This window comes from Cibotium barometz, chromosome 12, assembly GCF_041138505.1.
Source record: "Cibotium barometz isolate CiBa-2024 chromosome 12, ASM4113850v1, whole genome shotgun sequence".
Lineage (NCBI taxonomy): Eukaryota > Viridiplantae > Streptophyta > Polypodiopsida > Cyatheales > Cibotiaceae > Cibotium > Cibotium barometz.
In genome coordinates, this window is record NC_141057.1 from 48,544,213 (window position 1) to 48,551,928 (window position 7,716).

Genomic DNA, 7,716 nt, shown 5'->3' on the forward strand with positions numbered 1-7,716 from the left:
ATCAATTTGGCTTAATTGATACCTAATTGATATTAATTGGACTCAATTGACATTAATTAACACCCAATTGATGTTAATTGAGCTCAATTGACATCAATTGTAGTCAATTGATACCCAATTGATGTCAATTAAGCTAAATTAGGCTTAATGGACATCAATTACACTCAATTAGTACCTAATTGATGTCAATTGAGTCTAATTAAGCTCAATTAGCATCTAATTGAGTCTAATTGATATCAATTAACACCTAATTGAGTCAAATTGATATCAATTAAGTCTAATTGGGTATCAATTGATCAATTGGGCTCAATCGATATCAATTGACATCCACTTGGACTCAATTGACATCAATTGGGTGCCAATTGAGTCTAATTGACACCCAAGTGATATCAATTGCATCGAATTGGGCTCAATTGACATCAATTCACACCTAATTGATATCAATTGAGCCCAATTGATATTAATTGAGTCTAATTCACACCCAATTGAGTCCAATTGCATCTAATTGGACTCGATTGACATCAATAAACACCCAATTGATGTCAATTAAGTCCAAATAGATACAATTAGACTCAATTGACACCTAACTGATGTCAATTGAGTCCAATTGGATTCAATTGAGTCCAATTGGGTTAAATTGGATGCAATTAGGCTTAATTGATATCAATTGAATTAAATTGGATGCAATTAGGCTTAATTGATGTCAATTGAATTAAATTGGATGCAATTTACCCAATTGATGTCAATTGAGTTCAATTGGATGCAATTAGGCTCAATTGACACCTAATTGATGTCAATTGAGTTCAATTCATACCCAATTATTGTTAATTGTGTCCAATTGAGCTCAATTAACACCCAATTGATGTCAATTGGGCTCAATTAACATCAGTTAACACCCTTTTGAGTCTAATTAATGTCAATTGAGTCCAATTGGGTGTCAATTGATATCAATTGAGCCCAATTGATCAATTAATACCCAATTAGACTTAATTGATGTCAATTGGACTCAATTCATTCAATTTAGCATCAATTATAATCAATTGACACCCAATTGATATTAATTGACATCAATTAGGTGTTAATTGATGTCAATTAAGCCCACGTGACATCAATTGTGTGTCAATTGAATCTAATTGATGTCAATTGAGCCCAATTGACATCAATTGTGTGTCAATTGATACACAATTAGCTTCAATTGGACTCAATTGACATCAATTTGACTCAATTGACACCCAATTAGACTCAATTTTACTCAATTGACATCAATTGACACCCAATTGATGTGAACTGATGTGAATTGAGCTCAATTGCATCGAATTAGGCTCAATTGACATCAATTGACACCCAATTAATATCAATTGATGTGAATTGATGTCAATTGAGCTCAATTGCATGAAATTAGGTTTAACTGATACCCAATTAATATCAATTGAGTGCAATTGAGCCCAATTCAGCTCAGTTGTAATCAATTGACACCCAATTGATGTCAGTTGCATCCAATTTGGCTCAATTGAAACCCAACTGATGTCAATTGAGTCCAATTGATGTTAATTGGCATCCAATTGATGTCAATAAGGTTCAATTGATGTTAATTGACCCCCAATTGATGTCATTTACGTCCAATTGAGCTCAATTGACACCCAAATTATCCAATTGAAGTCAATTAGACTTAATTGACTTCAATTGTGTTAATTGGATATTAATTGATATCAATTAACACCCAATTGCTATCAATTGAGTCTAATTCGGCTTAATTGACACTCAATTTACATCCAATTGGGCGTGAATTGAGCTCAATTGTATCATATTAGGCTCAATTGACATCAATTGACACACAATCGATCACACAATTGAGTGCAATTGAGCCCAATTGATATCAATTATGATCAATTGACACCCGATTGATGTTAATTGCATCCTATTGGGCTCAATTGAGCACAATAGGATGCAATTAACACCCAATTGAGTGTCAATTGAGTGCAATTGAGCCCAATTGAGCTCAATTGATATCAATTGACACCCAATTGATGTCAACTGAGCTCAATTGAGCTTAATTGATATCAATTGACACCCAATTGATGTCAACTGAGCTCAATTGAGCTTAATTGACATTAATTGTAATAAATTAACACCCAATTGAAGTCAATTAGACTTAATTAATATCAATTAACATCCATTTATTATCAATTGAGTCCAATTCGACTCAATTGATACTTAGTTTACACCCAATTTATGCAAATTGGGTGTAAAGTGGGCTCAATTGCATCGAATTAGGCACAATTGACATCAATTGACACCCAATTAATATCAATTGAGTGTAAATCAAGTGTAATTGAGTCCAATTGGGCTCAATTGAGTGCAATGATGTCATGGACAATTGAGTCAATTGATGTAAGTATAGTTAGATTTAATTGGTGTGTCAATTGAACTTAAGGCCAACAAATTATACAAAACTTTTTTTGTGCCAAGAATTTTGAACTTTTGACATCATAAATGAGTCCAGAAGGCCCAAAAATGGTAAGAATGACTGTGAACATGATTTTTTTTATTTTTTTATTTTTTTATTTTTTTATTTTTTTATTTTTTTATTTTTTTTATTTTTTTAATTTTCCCGCCGGGAAAATGGGTTTTCCCGGCGGGCCCGCCGGGAAATGTACATTTTCCCGGCGGGATTACTGGCAGAGAAGGTTTTTGCAGGTCATAAAAAATGCCCGTGAATATACATTGTGATCACAAGAATTTTTATGTTAACAACAGGTTTTGTTAACGTGATCACGAAATTGTGAAGACGTTAATGAAATCCCTGCTCATTGGTCTAAGCTAATGCAAGTCTGAGTTTTGATTTTGAGATTTGTTTTATTGAAAAAGATCTACCAATAATGTGGTAGATGCCTAAAGAAGCAGGATTACATATGTGAACCAGCTTTCTTTTGTTGAGATTCAATAAGACCTTCTCTCTTAAGGGCTTATTTTTAGTAGAATCTAGGATACAGTTCATGCTAGGATGGCCCCTATGAGAATTAGATTGAGAGCTATTAAGAATGTATTTCTCTTCTAAAATGAAAAGTTCCGTGAACATGTGAATCAACTTTCTTTTATTGAGATTAAATCATATATTCTCTCAAAGGATTATAGTTCTTTAGTAGATCCGGGGTATAGTTCAGACTAGGATAACTCAAGGATGAACACACTCCGAGCGACCAAAACCGAGCAGGAAACATCTCCGAGTGAGTGCAAAAAATATAGTAATCAAATTTGGCAATGATAATATCAAAACATACATTTTCCATGTTAAAATCAAGAAGCTAGTGGAGCACAAATTTGTCATCAAATTAGCATTAAAAAAATCATCTTTCTAGCTTCATTGTCACTGTTAACATATGCAAACTACAAGTATACCTCAGGCGTAAGACAAACATCGGACAAATAGCCGGAACCTATTCAAAGAACCCATTCAAAGAACCCAAATCCAATTGTTGCGATGCCTAGTGGTAATAATTTGTAGGAGGATGAATCATCAACATCAAGTGCGTTAAGAAGAAGTGAATATAATAGTGATAGGTCATCAACACCATCATCAATTGAATTAACTAGCGAAGGTGTTGATAGCAACCACCCTTAGAGGACAATTAGAGGGAGGAACTCGTCGTTCATTGGGTTTCCAGGAAATTTTTTAAACCATAATGTGTACGCCATATACTAGCCCAAATAAATTGGGAAGCAGCCCGCGCTCTAGTGTGGGCAAGCTTGCTTGCTGTTGGTAGAGGCTCCGGCTCATCATGCGCGCGTGTGTGTGAATGAGTGAGTGAGAGAGAGATAGAGGGAGAGTTTTTTTAAGTTGTACTATAAAAAATTGCATCGTTTGGTAGGTTGGTTCAAGCCCCTTATAGGGCTAGCTCGTGTGTTACTAGAAATGTCCCCAATGGACATTCCCTCACCATCGGCACCTATAAAATGTGTCCACTTAGGTTTGTGAACACACTTCTCTGGCATTTTCTTATGTAATCAAATCCTTTGCACATAGTTCCTCACAGAGAGTCAAGTTTTGAATTAGGATTCATCAATCAATGGTTACAATTAAAAAAAACTTTAAACTTCTTACTTTGTAACTATAAAAGCTGCATTTGTAGGTGATTTAATAGAATCCTTTTTCTCGAAATAGGCATGTTGTTTACTTGGGGATCATTGATTTGCAAGCTATCACATGGTATAAACTTTGCCGTGGGAAAACATGGATGCCTTGGGATGTGGAGAAAACCAATGTAAGAGAGTCTGTGTGATTACTTGATGGCTTGACCTACTGATGAATAATTGGGTATGCTCGCTAACTACAATGCTTACAAGATGCTTGAGCCTAAACACTATATGGGTTTTTGCAGTCACTCGAGTTTGGGTCTTGCTTGGTTATGTTCGCTCGGTGTCTTGTAACACTCGGATAACTCCTATGAGAATTAGATTGCGAGCTATTTGTAATGGATTGTTCTTTTTAAAGGAAAAGGTATGTGTACTTAATGTAGATGGTAAAAGGAGTCGCATCATGTTTAAGTGTCATGATACATCTCCTATAGGGATCTCCTATAGGGCATCCTAGGGTACTGATGATGAGAAGAGTTTTCTTATGGTCAAAGTGAAAGGTTGAAGTCGAACAATATGTTCAAAATTGTGTATGCCAAGTCAATAAAGTTGAGTGCTTGAACACTTAAGACGTGCTAGCTTGTTGTATTTCTATGGACTATGCGGTTGGATTACCATGGACTTTGAGGGGGAATAATGTTATATTTCTATAGATTTTATGGTTGAACTTTGAGGGGAAATAATGCCATTTGGGTGATTGTTAATTGACTTACTAAGATGGCGAGGTTTTCATTAAAGAGAAAATCTTAGTTATGAAACTTCTCATTTTATTTGTTGAGAAGTTGTTTAGCATTTATGGCTTACCAATTAATATTATCAGTGATCGAGATCCTAAGTTCACTGGGCATGTGAGGTGTTTGAGAAATTCGACACTAAGCCAAATATGAGTTCATCTAACCATCTTGAGTTTGGTGGGGGAAGACAAGACATGAAATTAGACCATGGAGAACATGTTGCATGTATATATCTCTATGAGGTAGTCTAATTAAGAAGAGTATATTCCATTAGTAGAGTTTATTTATAATAGTGCTAAGCATTCTAGTTCTAAGATGAGCCCTTTTATATTGATATATGGCTATGGGCCGAGAGCCCTATGGATGATTGGCTTAGAGAGAGGCCACAAGTTGGTGCCCTGTATAGTTGAATTCTTGAAATAGTAGTAAGAGATAGTGTAGTTTATAAGAGAGAGCACAATAGGTGTGCATGATAGAGTACAATAATTTTTTAACCAAAAGCAATTAGCTTTAGTCTAGAGGTGTGCAGGATAGAGCGCAACTATTTTCTCATCAAAAGTGATTAGCTAGTCCTATAAGAAGTTAAATGGGTTTTTTGAGGACTCCAAAAGATTCTTAAGTAATACGGATTTGCTAGACCTTATACGATATTAAACAAGGTCAATGAGGTACTTAAAGGTTACATATCTAGGTGGATGGAGTACATGTGCATCATGCCTCTAATGTCACAATAGAAGAGGACTAAAATAGGTGCTAGAGATAACTTGGTTTAAACCACGAGCTTGTGAGACTTAAGGATCCATGTGTCTATGTTCCCCATGAGACATTGGGCTATTATGGATCATAAGGATCACATTGTAAGCAAGAGGATTATTCCTGAGTGGTTGATTAGATGGAGGGATCATACGGATGAAGACAACACTTGTTGTTGGGAGAATGGTGCTACACTTTGATGCAAAATTTTGGACTTTTTCTCATAGTCTTCTTCTCATTAGCAGGAGGAGAATGTTATGTTCAATGCTTGGATGTAATATGGCTAGTGAGATGCTGGGTAGACATGGTTCATATTACAGTGTATGAGCTAGTCATAGGGTTTTGCTCGGGATTTGTTTCTCATTTGTGGAGAGCTCTTATGTGGACTTTGCCTTGGTTGTGGGGCCTCCCAAGGAACCCAGCTTGTAATGCTCACTGGCTAGTCAGACACCAATGAGAAGACGCTCATGAAAGGATTGAGGGTGCATAATATGGGATGCATGCATGCACTAGCAGGGATTACCTTAACCTCTAGATTGGGGGTAGCTTACCATAGTGTGTGTATGGTTTTTGGAGCTTATGTTTGGGTGCAAGTGCCATTAGGAGAAATATGGACTCTCCATGTTGCCCCTTAAGGAGTGAATAAAAAAAGAATGGCCTAACCAATGAGAGAGCCGGGATTCCAAATCCATGTAACATGGAAATTTTTGTCATATCTTTGTCCAAATATCTTAGTACAATAAAAAAATAGAGAAATGTCAAATGTCCTTGTGGTTTTCATCATCAACTATTCTTTTATGTCAGATGTATATTGTGGTCAGCACAAGGAAGTTTGAAAAATGTATTTTATTTTTTACATTTTTTTATGTTCAACTTTCTACTCTCCCTCCTTTTTCAATTGTCTACCTTTTCACCCCCCCCTTTCTTTAATGAAATTCAAATACATCATATCCTCTACATCTCTGCTTCTTTCTTCACAAAATTTTACAGGTAGCTTCCTCTCCGTCATAGCTACCTTCTCCTAAAATTTCCCCTCATTTGGAAAAAACCTCATTGAGTTATGTCCATTTTCTCATGTGAGCTTTCTCTTTTGTACACACCATAGCTCCTTTGCTGCGTTTTTTTCTCTTTAAGTTGTACAATCTTTATTTAGTACTATTCTAACTCGGGAGTCCAAGTTTAGTGTTTTGTTAGGACTCTTATGGAACCTCCTAATTTCACAAAGAGAGGAGGTTCGTGGTCTCAATCTTCTCTTCTTATGCATCAGTAGACGAATATTACTAGCTGGAGTAGCGGCAAGAGTAGCTTAACCTTCATCATTGTCGGTGTTAGTACGTTTACTAGATTCGGATGAATGAACCGGTGTCTTGGTAGGCATCTTGTTTGCTCTTTGTAAATGGAGCTTACTATAAGTTATTGACACTTACTTTAAAAAAATATCAACACTTTGAAAAAGTTATCCATGTTGATATTTTTAAACACTTATTTTGAAAAAGTTATCCATGATGTTGACTTTAACAAACACCTATTTCTTTAAAACATTGGATTGCTTTAGTAGTCTTGTAACAAAAAATACCTATTTTGTTAAAACATTAGATTTCTCCAATACTCTCATAAACATAAAATGTTATTTCTTAATCACAATTCTAAATCACTTCCATCACCACTTTGTGTTCGATGTTTCCATTTGCTATCGATTCTCTCTTGGGTTGTCAACCATTCTGTATGATGTTCTCTAGCCATGATATTTTCATATCTTGCTTTCCTCACTTCATATATTGCCCTGCGAATAGCTTTTGTATCATTAGATTTGGACTTTAGTAATTTGTCATCATACCTTATCTCTATTCTCCTACACCACCATTGGAGTAATTGCCTCATAGGATAGGAATCATTGATTCCACCTCCATGCGCCATTGCTTTTTGGAATTCGCATCGAGCTTGCCAATGAGATCGCTCCATGCCTTGTGTGGACCATATCGCCAAACTTCCTTGTTCAGCAAAGTATGGACCATGAGCCTCAAGTATGTGCTGCATTCAAAAACACAGGATCCACAGTTAAACTCAAAATATTACATTCACATTTTAATTGTAA